This window comes from Gracilinanus agilis, chromosome 4, assembly GCF_016433145.1.
Source record: "Gracilinanus agilis isolate LMUSP501 chromosome 4, AgileGrace, whole genome shotgun sequence".
In the NCBI taxonomy this organism is placed as follows: domain Eukaryota; kingdom Metazoa; phylum Chordata; class Mammalia; order Didelphimorphia; family Didelphidae; genus Gracilinanus; species Gracilinanus agilis.
In genome coordinates this window covers 438,268,816-438,281,893 of record NC_058133.1, presented here as the reverse complement: position 1 = coordinate 438,281,893, position 13,078 = coordinate 438,268,816, and the positions used below count along the sequence as shown (strand labels likewise).

Here is a 13,078-nt window from a genome sequence, read left to right as displayed (position 1 = left end):
CAGTGATAGTGAACCTTTTAGAGAACACATACCTGTTCCCCCCACACCCAGATAATCATTGCCCTACCTCTCCCCTGCTCCCCCAGTGCCTGGTATTCCCCACCCCACCCATTACCCTACGAGTAAATGGAATTAGCTTACCCTCATTCATTTATTTAGCCTCTAGCCACCAGAAATAATGTCATCCCACCCAACTTAGAATTAAGTGGGGAGGGGGGAGCTCTGTAACCCACACGTGATAGTTCAGTGACAAATCAAAAACAAGTGACTGCCCCTTGGGCAGCCCAAAACAGTTCTGAGGCTACTATTTGTCCACTTGAAATTGGAGGTGGACACAGGAAGTGACAAAAGCTGCTATCTTTTAAATATGATGGTAACTTCCTGTGAGTTGCAGTTGGTGCTTTGAACTTGGTGTGGAAGGATCTCTGGTGAGACCTCAGACTGCTTCCCTTTGAATTGTCATGTGGATAAGTCAGGCTGACTCTCTTTCTCTTCTCTTGGTGTTTCTGGAGGCTCTAGCCTCAGGGAGGCCTCTCTTCTTAGAGGAGGCCTTGTGGCTAGAAGCCTTGTTTAATTAACCTCTGTGCCCCTCTGTTGGGGCCTCTAAATCCCTACCTGGTTTGAGCCTCTGGCCGGGCCGGAGTTTCTCTTTACCAATTTCCCTACCTTCAACCTTCCTAATTGTAAATAAGCCACCATAAAAGTCATCCTGACTTGGGTCTATTTTATTTTGAGATTGAGTTAATCAACTTCTGGCAATTAATCTGACTTATATATCTAGTCCAAACATAATAATCCCCTCATACACCTAAATAGGGGAAGGAGAAGGCTCTCCCACTGGGCTGCTGGGCAAAGGGGTAAAGGAAGTGAGGAATGTCTTCAGCAAGTGTAGAGAAGGGGTGGGAAATGACCCAAGCACTCTACTTCCCTCCAACTCTGCTACCTATGAGCTGCCCACCTTACCCCATGTGTGTTCCCATAGGGCTGCTGGGCAGAGGGGTGGGGGATGTGAAAAATGTCTTCAGGCACAGTGGAGAGGGGGAGGGGAGCAGCTCCACTGGAGTCCCTCAGTCTTTCTAGTAACAAACTCTAGAGGGTGGGGTGTAGGGAGGGTGGCCAAGTGCCCACATAGAGTGCTCTGCATGGCATCTTTGGCACTCATGCCATAGGTTCACTATCACTGGGCCAGGCAATGGGGGTTAAGTGACTTGCCCAGGTTTCTTGAAGCCAAACTCTCTATCTCTAGGCCTGGCTCTCTACTCACTGAATCACTTACCTGCTTCATACCACTTGCTTAAAAAAAAAAAAAAGTTACAATTCCATGTTATTTTCAAAACTGTCTTGCTTGCCTATGCTTTATTCTATCCCCTTCTATGCATTCTGAAAAATGTTTCAATATTCTTCTTTTTAAGGGGCACTGCTAATGCTCTCTAATATCTGTCCCTCAACTAAACTCTGAGAGGGAAAAACAACCCTTGTAACAAATAAGAATAGTTAAGTAAAGCAAATCCATACAATAGCTATACCCAAAAATGTATGTTTCTTTCTGTACCTTAGGTCCATCACCTTCCTTTTAGGAGCTGAATCACAAATTTCATCCTATGCTATCTGAAATTACAGTTGGTCACCTCATTGATCTTAATCTTTCAAATTTGTTTTTCTTTATAATATTGTATGTCAGTGGTGGAATAGATTAGGTACTATAGGAATAGGATTATGGAGAGTTGAATTTTGATAAGAGTAAGTTTGAGAGGATTGTAAATTATCTCCAAAGTGCTGAGCTCAAGCCAGGAACCCTGGAGAGAATTCTGGAATGCATAAAGCTGAGGAGGAAGGAGTTTGAGGGAGAAACGTCCACTTCCTGTTCCTGAGCTGGAAGAAGAAGGGGCAGCTTTCCTGGACTACCTTACCTTAACCTGTTTGTGAAAGTTTGGAGGTTCCTTTTCAACTGGAGAGCATCTTAAGGAAGATCTAGTCATACCTGCTGTGTTTACCAACTTGTCTGAAGTTTTATTTGAAGATCCTGTCTATTGGGCTCTGGGGTTTTTACCTCAGGGTCAGATCCAGCTTTGGGCCGACTCAGCCATCTTGAGGCCACTCTTAGTAGATTTTAGAGACAACTTCTTAGAGAAACAACTAAACTAAAGATTGAAGATTATATCCAGGTAGTTTAGTGAGTGTTTGGGGGGAAACCTAGCTAGAAACGGAGCTGTTAGCGTAGCTGGACGAACAGAAGTGATTTGGAAGAGATGGATTTAGATTGGCTGGGTGAAGTATAAGAAATTAAAGTCAGGGTATCCTTTTGTTTAATCCTCACAGTCTACCTTGATTTCTAATAAATATAGATACTGCTTTCTTATAACATAGTCTCCAAAGCTTTTATGCACACTGGTCAAGTGGAGGGAAGTGAACTTCGTTTTCTTTCACCAAAGGGAATTGTGATACTTATCAACAGCCAAATAAGTATCCAAACCAGTTCCCTAGTGTGGATAACACCATCTATCCACATTATTCCTTCAATTAGGGACATTATTTCTTCAGTACACAATACACTGTACTAAATGACCATCGTTGTGTATAACATAGTTGGCACTTGAAGAGGACCAAAATGACATCACTGTTGGAAAGATTTTAGACATATTTTGAATGATCAGTGGACCCCCAGCCTTATAAATCTCTGCTGGAATGATATTAGCAGCAGGTGCTTTGCCACAGAAGAGGAACCAAGTAACATTCAAAGCCTCTTCTTTAGCTAAACATTTGGCTACAGAGGGAATTAATTCAGTCTGACAGGCATATATATGGTCAATAGCTCCAGCACTGATTTTTTTTCTTTATATTATTCTGGTAATAAATTTACACATAAGTTTGCCAAGGTTATGTGATTCACGTTGCCTCCCTCCCCCCTCCAATTGGGCTATACATGTATTATCACCCAAAACCTATTTCTATATTATTCATTTTGTAAGAGTAATGTTTTAAAACCAAAACCCAAAATCATACCCAAATAAACAAGTGATAAATCATGTTTTCTTTTGCATTTCTACTCCAATAGTTCTTGCTCTATTTGTGGATAGCATTCTTTTTCATAAGTCCCTCAGAATTGTCCTGGATTATTATATTGCTGTTAGTAGCAAAGGCTATTACATTTGTTCATCCACAATGTTTCAGTTACTGTTATAATGGTCTCCTGGTTCTGTTATTTCACTCCATGTCAGTCTGAAATTATTTGGTTCATCATTCCTTATAGCACAATAGTATTCTGACACGATCATATACCACAACTTGTTCAGCCATTCCCTAATCAAGGGACATCTTCCTCAGTTTCCAATTTTTTGCCACCACAAAAAGCATAGCTGATAGATCCCTAAGTTATTGGGCCCCAAAGTAAGGATCCATAGTACACTGAATAAGCCTAGTACAGTGAATAGGCCTAAGTGACCTAGGGATGAACTAAGAAAGGTATGCAGGCATGGACATGAACAAAGATATGCTTAGACAAGTTTGGGTTGTAGAGAAAACATCATTTGTATATATCAAGATTCTCCAATCACAATATGAGATTGTACCTATAGATCAATACCTTGACAGGATGCATTGTTTTCCTTAAGACCTCTGTGACTGGTTGCTCATTACTAACTGTAACTGCCTGTAACCGTGTGGATGGATATGTTGGGGTAGCAACTCGGTATGATTGGTTGCTAAACATAGTAACAACTCTGTTTCCTATAAGTAACATCACCCTCTTCGACAAATTAGCCACTGGCCACTTGATTTATATCAGTTCTCCTGAGCTCATTTGCATTCTTACCCCCTTGGGACCCTTAACCAGGTGGTCCCAGAGCTATAAATATTTTTGTACAAACAGGTCCATTCTCATTTTTTTATCTCTTTGGTTTACAACAAACCTAGTAGTGGTATTGCTGGATCAAAGGACATGCATTCTTTTAATTCCCTTTGGGCATAATTCCAAATTGCCTTCCAGATTGGCTGGATCAATTTACAACTCCACCAGCAATGCATTAGCAGCACTGATTTTTAAAAAAATTTATTTTTTCAGTTTGTGTAATTAGAATCTGTTACCCTAAAAACTATGAACCCCAGCAAAACTGTGATCCCTAGCATCCTACTCACTTCCTGTCCTTACCTGCTGATGTAGACAGGATATAAATTTGGTGTAGCCCTGCCTCTCACTTTTTTTTTTTTCTTTCTGTTGCAGCTTTGGGATGGTTGAGCAAGTAGAAAAACTTAGTCACGTAGTTCTGTTTTGTCAGATAATAAATTTTATAAAAATAATACTTGAAGTATTGGACATTAATTTAAATCTTACAAGTTACAGGTAGAAACAATTTTTGACAATTGTTTTTTGACATTTTAGGGTTCATATTTTCTCCCTTCCTTCTCTCCCCAAGGTGATATTTTGATATAGATTATACCAGTGCTTTCATGAAGTACATATTTCCATATTGCTTATGAGGTGACAGAAGACATTTTCATATACAATATGACTCTGTGATAATGAAATTAAATCTACCTTGCCCATTCTCAAATCTAATCACCAAAAGTGTAAACTCCACTTAACTCACAAGTTGGGAGGTCTGTGATCCATGTGTGCTAGAGTGAGTGACAAATCAGAATTTACTGGCTGCCTCCTGGGCAGTCCTAAGAAAAGCATCTGCTGTGATTGGACATGTAAAGTAAGAGAGGAAGGCACAGGAAGTGACGCAAAAGAAGCCCCTTTAAAAGAGAGTTCAGTAAGTTCAGCTCTCTTCTTGTTCACGGCTTGGAGCTTTTTGGCTTTTTCTTGTTTGTCTTGGACCTGGAGGAGCATTGGACCTGAGACCCTGAGATCTTGGTGAGACTGTTCTTAAATCTTTCCCTTAAAACTACACATGGTGAGTGAAGAAGGCTGACTACCTTAACTTTCTTGGAGGTACTAGCCTCCGAGACTCCCTTGATTGGGAGAAGCCCTAGTGGCTAAACCCCTTGCTAATTGACTTTTAGGCTCTCCTGCTGGGCCTCCAGAGCTCTGCCTGGAGTAAATCCCAGACTTGAATACAAATCTAGTTAAGTTAGATCTTTTACTCTACCCTCTTCTCATCTCTCTACTTCCACTCTCTATTTTGTAAATAAATTACTAAAATCATTTTAGGAATTGGTATTTATTCAGTTCCTTAGCGACTACACCTTTAAATATTAATATATCCAATCAAAAAACCCCTTTTCCCCCTTATAACTCTCATAAAGGAAATAAAGTAGAAAATGGCATGCTTAGGACTGCACTCAGACTCCAACAGTTCCTTCCCTGCTGTGGATTGCATTTTTTTCTTCATAGGTCTCTTGTGGATATCTTGGGAACTTGCTTTGCTCATAATAGTCTTTCACCATTGATCATTATATAATATTTCTGTTACTGTGTATATTGTTCTCCTGGTTCTGCTCACTTCATTTTGCTTCAATTTATATAAATCTTTGCAGGTTTTTCTGAACTCATCCTGTTCCTCATTTCTTATATACAATATTTCATTACAACTATATACCACAACTCTTCAGCCATACTCCCCTGTCCCCAGTTTCCCAAGAGGTATATAAGTTCCCCAATTTTCATGGTTCTTCTAAGCCATCATCTTTTGTGGTGATTTCTCCCAGGGAAACTGTTTACCAGAGTACCAGGGCTTTCAGCTCTGTGTGGTTTTGGGCACTTGACTCTGTGTGGAGGCCCAAATTTTGAACAGTATCTCTCTCCTGATTAAAGACTTGGTGGACTATTTAATAGTTCTGTGTTTTTTCCAAGTTAATATCCTTATCTCTGATCTTTTTGGCATACAGGCCCAGTAGTGATATTTCTGGGTCAAAGGGCATGTTTAGTTTTATAGCTCTTTGAATCTGGTTTCATGGTTGTATCAGTTCACAGTTCCACAAATAGTGTATTAGTGTCCCAATTTTCCCATACCCGCCCCCAACATTTATCATATTCCTTCTTGGTCATCTTAGCCAAGCTGAGAGGTATAAGATGGTATGTCAGAGTTGTTTTCATTTTTATTTCTTTAATCAATAATGATTTGGAGCATTTTTTCATATGCCTATAAATAGTTTTAATGTCTTCCTCTGAGAACTTCCTGCGAAACTTTTGACCATTTTTCAACTGGAGAATGCTTTGTATTCTTATAAATCTGACTCAGTTCTCTATATATTTGAGAAATGAAGCCTTTGTCAGAATCACTTGCAATAATTTTTTTTTCAAATTTGTTTTCTTCTAATCATGTTAGCATCAGTTGTTTTTATAAAAGATTTTTTAATTTAACATAATCAAAATTATCCGTTTTGTTTTTCATAATGTTCTCTATGTCTAGTTTGTTCATAAATTCTTCCCTTATCCACAAGTCTGACTGGTAAACTTTTCCATGTTCCCCTAATTTATTTATGGTGTCACCCTTTATTTCTAGATCAAGCATCCATTTTGATGACTCCAACATTGATTGATGACAATCTGTTGAGAACACTGTGGAAGTGTTCAGCCCAAACTCTCTGGGTTCATGTCCTTATTACTGATTAGTGTGGCTGATGGTGAAACAATAAACTTTCAAAGCCTCGCTTTATAGATGGCTTAGAATTTTCTAGGTAATTTCATTTTCCAACAACAGCTCAGCATAGTTTTGACCCCTGGGGCCATCATGCCTCCAAGGCAAGTACCCCTTGGTGTACCCTCCTCCATTTTTAGCTTCTTTTTGTATGTAGGCTTATCCATTTGATGGTAAACCCTTTAAGGACAGGGACTTTTTCTTATTTGTATTTCCAGTGCTTAGCACAATGCTTGGTACAAGGCAGGTACTTAATAAATGCCTTCTTGACTCAGGTTCTTTTAGAGTAGATGTTTTATTGATGCTTACTTTTTATATGTCAGTCATTTCTCAATGAACCTCCTTCTCCCTCCTCTTCTATGACAAACAGAACCCTCCCACTTAACAAAGAAGTAGAATTAACAAATCAACAACCCCAGCAGCTGTCTGAACTATAACAGTAAGAGGAGTTTCCTTAAACCAAAGAAATCACTGAGGGAGGGAGTAAAAGATGCATATACAAAAAAAGGAAAAAAGGGAAATTATCCCTAGAATCAAAAAGATTACAGTTAGATCCCAATTAGTTCAAATAATGAATTCCCATAAAGTGGTTCCATTTTTCCAAATGTGTACTATTTGAATTGTTGGACTTAAAAATCAGTCTGACAGACTACTGAACTATTTCTAGCCTAGGCAAGCCACCCCCAACCCCCAATGTTTCCCAGTACAGTCTTCCTTATCTCCCCCTACGATAAGCCTAAAACTGAAACTATCTTATTTGATGAATATTTACCTTCTTGAGGAGTGTTTACCTATGTTTACCTCCTTAACAATATTTACCTCCTTAATGAATGTTTGTCAAATGCATCCTGACCCCAGACCCTGAAACCCCCCTTGCCAGATTCTTCCTGACCACCTGTCCGACACTACCCTGCTGATTATGTATGTACCAACAATACAAACATTCTATATTCCCCAAACATTTCTATATAAACCCCTGGCTGAAGAAGCCTCCGGGTTGGTTCAGGCATGCCTCTCTGCTTCCTGACCCTAGCATATTTGCTAGTAAAGAATGAGCCTCTTCTTGCATATTGCATTGTCAGTGTGATTCCTTTGGCCACGACTGAATCTGGGTATTAAATTTTGGGTATAACAGAATTTATAATTATATTAAAAATATGGTGATTAGTTCTAGTCCAGTTAAAATTCGCTGAAAAAAAATTTTAAGGGTTAGTATAACAGTAAAAGAGAAGACAAATGTATTTCTTTTTTAAATTTATCTGTTTAACATAGTAAAGAAGGAAAATATACATGTGATTTTAGTTTATTTATAAAGTAATAAATCATAGAAAGCAAAATTTTAAAATTACTGAATATTATATCTAAAGATAAGCCTGTTGCTATAACAAAAACATTATTAAAAATATTTTAGTTTGTAAACTGAACTATCTTCTCTTTCTTCAGATCTTCCTACTGTCAATGAAATCTGGAGACCCCAAGTTTGCCCCTGTACCATTCAAATTTGCAGAGGGAGGTCTCACACTAACCAATTTCTGACTGAACAATAGATCTTAAAGTAATTGATAATCCCAGTTTAGGTGGGGCTAGCAGACCTAATCAAATGTTAAGTACCCTTTTAGTCTTAGGAGTTTCCCCCATTATAATAGAGATCAGTTCCCAAGAAGACCAACACCTGGTCAGGAGCAATCCTTTTAGTATACACTCGGGATTGCTGGAGAGGCTGGACCTCTACATACCCTGCCCCTGGACCTCCAGGGTGGCTGATTTACTTCTCTTATCAGTTTGGAGAGTTTTCTATACTACTCAGTCAAGAGGACTCATTGGTAAGTACCCTAATTAGCCTGATAATCTTAATTAGCTTTCAGAAATTAGTATTAGTAGTGTTAAACTAGAAAAAACACATTACTATAAAATAGTCAGAAAAACCATGTCTCTAATTAAAGAGAGGGGTTTGGCATAATTCCTCAAGACCTCCAGGCAGAGCTGTGTGCTACAAACCCACACAGAGCCCTGAGACTGGCTGCTCTGGCTACCAACCCGTGGAAGTGGCAACCACACTAGATTGACAGCTCCAAAGTGCCACAGAATTTGGGAGATTTATATACTGTTTAAGGGACTCAGGATGGGAGTATAGTTAATTGGCTTTACAATGGCTACAAAGGAGATGAAGAGTCTTAAGACAGGATTATTAGGGAGAGGCTGATACTTTACACAAAAGGGAAAGATCTAGTCAAAGGCTGGGCTACCTACCTAAAGGACATTGACACAAAAAGGAGCAACTACTAGGGCCAAAATGGGTACTTAACACCTGTTGAGATTTGCTAGTTCCACCTAAACCACTTTAAGGTCTATTAAACCAAAACGTGTGAAGTTGTGATTTCCCTCAGGGAGAAACTCATGTGACAAGGTCAAACTTGGATTCTTCAACTTTCAAGCTAACTTAACTTGAGGGGCTTTCAGATTCCATGTGGCTACAAATTTGGGGTTTTTATATTCCATGTTGACACAAGTATATTAAAAAGTTTACACAAATTCAGAGCACAGTCTACCCCAAGAACACAGAGAGAAATGTGAAAAGGGAATTAACACTCCCCCCCCCTTTTTTTAACTTAATCAATCAGAAACTTTGAATTCCTCACCCTTTTAACTTAGCCAAGAACTATAAGATTCTTTATCAATGACAGAAAGTTCACACCCTCAGAGATAAGAAATTGATCCCACATGCAATTCCCCTCTGAGCAGTGCCAGACAAATTAAGGAACTATGATTGGTTCCTGAGGTATGACATGGGAAAGCCAATGTGTGGAGAAAACTACATATAATCTGGGACCCAGCCACTGCTCAGTCTCTCTTGCATTATTGGTGGTTTATTGGACTCAGATTCAGACTCAGTTGGTGACTCGGCCTGAAGGGTGCCCTCACTCTGGGGACTCTTGCTGAAGAGACTCCACACATTCTTCTAACTAAAGATTAAGCTTTTTGCTGGTGGTGAGCTGAATTTCATCATAGCAGACTCTAGGGTGGTAGTCTAAGCAATTCTCTACCTCCTTCCTATATTTCCCTCATTTTACTATCTATTTCAATTAAACTAAATTGTTAAAGCTACTAATGGCCTCATAATTTTAATTGTAATTATTACAATTTGGCGGCCACCCCTTTAAACTCTTACAGAAGGTAAATTCAAGTTTAGAGAGCAATTGTGGCAAAGAAAGAACTGTTTGCTGGAAGTCCTTTTTCTTCCTTTATGTGGTCCTCATAAAGTTCCCCTTAGATAGGGGATAGCATTCAGTTGGGTTCCTTATAGTGCGTTATAAGCTCGCCTTTCCTCTAGTTTGTCTTGACAACCTTGTTTTATGAAACACCAAATTTACCCTTTGTTGTGGCCAGCACAACATAAGAGGTCAGGGCATGGCCCTAAACTACAGGGGAACTGTGGGCTCAAAATATGGAACTTAAGAAAATAAGAGAAGGAAAGAAAAAAGACTACACAAGGAATTGGGTTCAAAGTGATCAGTCCTAGGTTAATAACAATTTTCTGTTACAAAGTTCACATTTTTGACATCTCTGAAATGTTTGCTAAGGAAATTGAAAAAAAAGATGAAAGAAAGAAGATACTTGATAGAGAAGTTAACTAGGAGACAGCAGGACTGGCAATACCTTCTACTATCTAACTAGTGCTGCACTTTTGAAATGTAAATTCTCATGTTGGTTGTAAGGATAATCAGAAGCTTCAGAATGGTCTCTGTTTGGAGTGGCAGAAGCTTCTTAGACAGTCTGTTGAACAATGCCAGATTAACTTAGTTAATTTGGTAGAGATCCCACTAATTATTTTTTCCATTGAAGATTTGAACATTTATTAACCCTGTGAGATCCTGATATGGCCACAAGAAAACTGCCTTTACAACAATATCTTGTTTTATACTTGACCCTTGCCATGAGGACTCAGTGTGGCATTTCAGCATCCCAGGATTGGTTAGCACTTATGTTCCCTTCACCCTTGTCCCATGGGAATTTACCTCCAAGAAACTTCCAGACTGGTCATCAAGCCCCCACTGAGCACCTTCGATAGAAGGGGTAGATGTAGCCAAGTCTTAAGTACTCTTTTGTCTTCTTAGTTTCTCTTACTATATTTAGGCTGCTACCAGGTATCCTAACCACTAGCTACCACCTTTTCCCCAAGCTCTGAAGTAATAAGTTGTTTCTCTTTGGTGATATTCCCCCTAAGGTATAAGTAGAACCATAAATTCTTCAGTTTGATCGAAATTCTCATTCTTGGTGTTTTCAGGAGACAATGTTCCCAGTGTCTCTGAGCTGGGTGGCTCTGTATGGTGGCCACAAGCGCACCATCTCCTTGTCCTGATTAAAGATGCCATCTTTTGCAACTGCTTTGGTGGTTCTGTGTTTTTTCAGATAGACAAGTTTTCAATATGTCCAGAAGATGCAGCCACACCAGTCATTGCTGGAGATAATCCAGGGCTATACTGGCAAACCCATGGCATGTATGCTGGGGTGGCACTCAGAGCCCTCTCAGTTAGCATGGGCACTATCCGACAGAGGTTGCCAGTTTTTTACCACCAAAAGGATGAGGGGTTGGGCTGCTCCCCTCCCCCTTCCATGCGCCTGAGGACATTTCTCACTATCACCACCCTCTCCAAAAGGTTCCCATTGAAGGTGAAGGAGGAGGATGTTTCTTTCAAAGGAGCTTGCCGGAAGCTGCTCCACAATCACTAGGTTGTAGAGACACTAGAATGGTTCCAAACTAGCATGCAGGGATTTTTAGCAAAGCAGAATTTTGGGGATTCAATAAGCATCTCCAAACTAAATGTTCATATGGGTTATCTGTGCCCAACCTGTGGTAGTCTTCCCTGCTCATATTGTTCTGATTAGCCCCAGCATGCCCTACTATACATTTACTGACATAGTGATGCTATTTTGGTCCACTATCAAAGCCCCACAGAATAGGGGTGACAGTAGAACAGCATTAGTGCTAAAGTAGAGAGGCTATTGGGTCTGGAGACAGGAAGCCCCGAGTTCAAATTTGATCTCAGACACTAGTTATGTGACCATGGGCAAGTCACCAAATTCTGTTTGCCTCAGTTTCCTGAGGTGTCAAATGAGCTAGAGAAAGAAATGACCAAGAAAACCTCAAATGAAGTCACAAAGAATCAGACACAACTGAAAAGATTCAAAAAAAACAAAACATCTTTAATAAACAGACTGTTCCGGTAAAGGTCTGGGCCCTGGTCACAACTAGTTAATACACTGATTCAGTCTAGAAGTTCTGGCCTTCTTTATTGAGGGTGGATCCTCATATTCCTAAAATGAGTTAATAATTACAACTGTCATTCACGCAGAATTTTAAGAATTTTACATTCTTCCTGTGGGGCAAATATTTTAGAAACAGGAAAACTGGCTTGAAGGAGAAGGGAATAAATATTTACATAGCACCTACTATGTGCCAAGCACTTTGCAAATGATCTAAATTGATTCTCACAACCACCTTTGGGAGGCGGGTGCTGTTATCTCCATTTTGAAGTTGAAGAAATTGAGGAGAACTGGGGTTAAGTGACTTGCCTAGGGTCACATAGCTAGAGAGTGTCTGAGGCTAGATTTGGACTCAGGTCTTTTGACTCCAGGTCATGTGCTTCATCCCCTCTACCTTTGGTTCTGATAATACCTATACTGAATTTCTTTTGCAGTTCCTTTTTTTGGGGTGTATTTTGTGTGAGACTTAGGTTTTTACTTTGAACAGCTGCATTTTAAACAATCAGGGAGACAGGAGTTTAGGTGCTCCATCGGTCTCTGTCTCTGTCCTTCCCCAGTTCCGCCCTTATCCACAATGGCTACTTTTTCCTATTCTTTCCAAGAGTAGTGAAGCCAGAACAAACCGGGCATTCACCCTACCCATTTTTCCTCAATCAACATGGCTACCCTTCCCAATTCCTTTCTATGGTCCCGACGCCAAAACCACTAGGAACCCCCAACACTCCCAACTTGCCCCTACCAAAAATGGCCGCCGGACTCTAGTTTCTCTACTTACTCTGACGCCAGGGCTCTCGGGCTCCCGTCACTGCCAGGCCGCCCTCACTCAACATGGCTGCCCATCCCCATTCTTCTTAATGGTGTCGAAGTCACCGCAACCGCCCAGGTTACAGGCCGAGGTGTCCCGGATGAAGCCACCCCCGCCCGTCTCCGTGCCCTCCCCCTTCCTCACGCCCGCGGTGGCGGTGGCGGCGGCAGCAGCGGTAGCGGTGGCGGAGGCGACGGCTAGAGCCCGGATGCTGCTCCGCGAGACGAGGCCCGGGAGAGCGGAGCTGATGGACCCAACATGGCGGCGCCGAGTCTGAGCCGAGAGTGAGGCCCGGGAGGGGGAACGGAGGAGGGGCGGGGCTGGGAGGCGGTGGGCCCTGGGGGTGGGGAAGGGGAGGCGGCGACTACGGGCCCAACCCGGGGGAGCCGAGGGGAGGGGAGGGGCGGAGACGGGTCGGGCTGCCGCG

General features: G+C 41.0%; 1 protein-coding gene and 1 long non-coding RNA gene across 2 annotated transcripts in view; one reads left to right on the top strand and one right to left on the bottom strand.

Annotated features, from left to right (window-relative positions):
• The window catches only part of LOC123243842, a 28,867-nt gene extending 16,169 nt beyond the window's left edge, over nt 1-12,698 (bottom strand). Inside the window, exon 1 of the long non-coding RNA XR_006506058.1 lies at nt 12,622-12,698. This is a non-coding gene — a long non-coding RNA (uncharacterized LOC123243842). The remainder of the gene's footprint in view (nt 1-12,621) is intronic.
• A 169-nt stretch (nt 12,699-12,867) lies between these two features.
• DEDD (death effector domain containing) overlaps nt 12,868-13,078 on the top strand; it is a 12,572-nt gene continuing 12,361 nt past the window's right edge. Inside the window, exon 1 of the mRNA XM_044671960.1 lies at nt 12,868-12,935. The gene's annotated coding sequence lies outside the window, so the exon portion shown is untranslated. The remainder of the gene's footprint in view (nt 12,936-13,078) is intronic.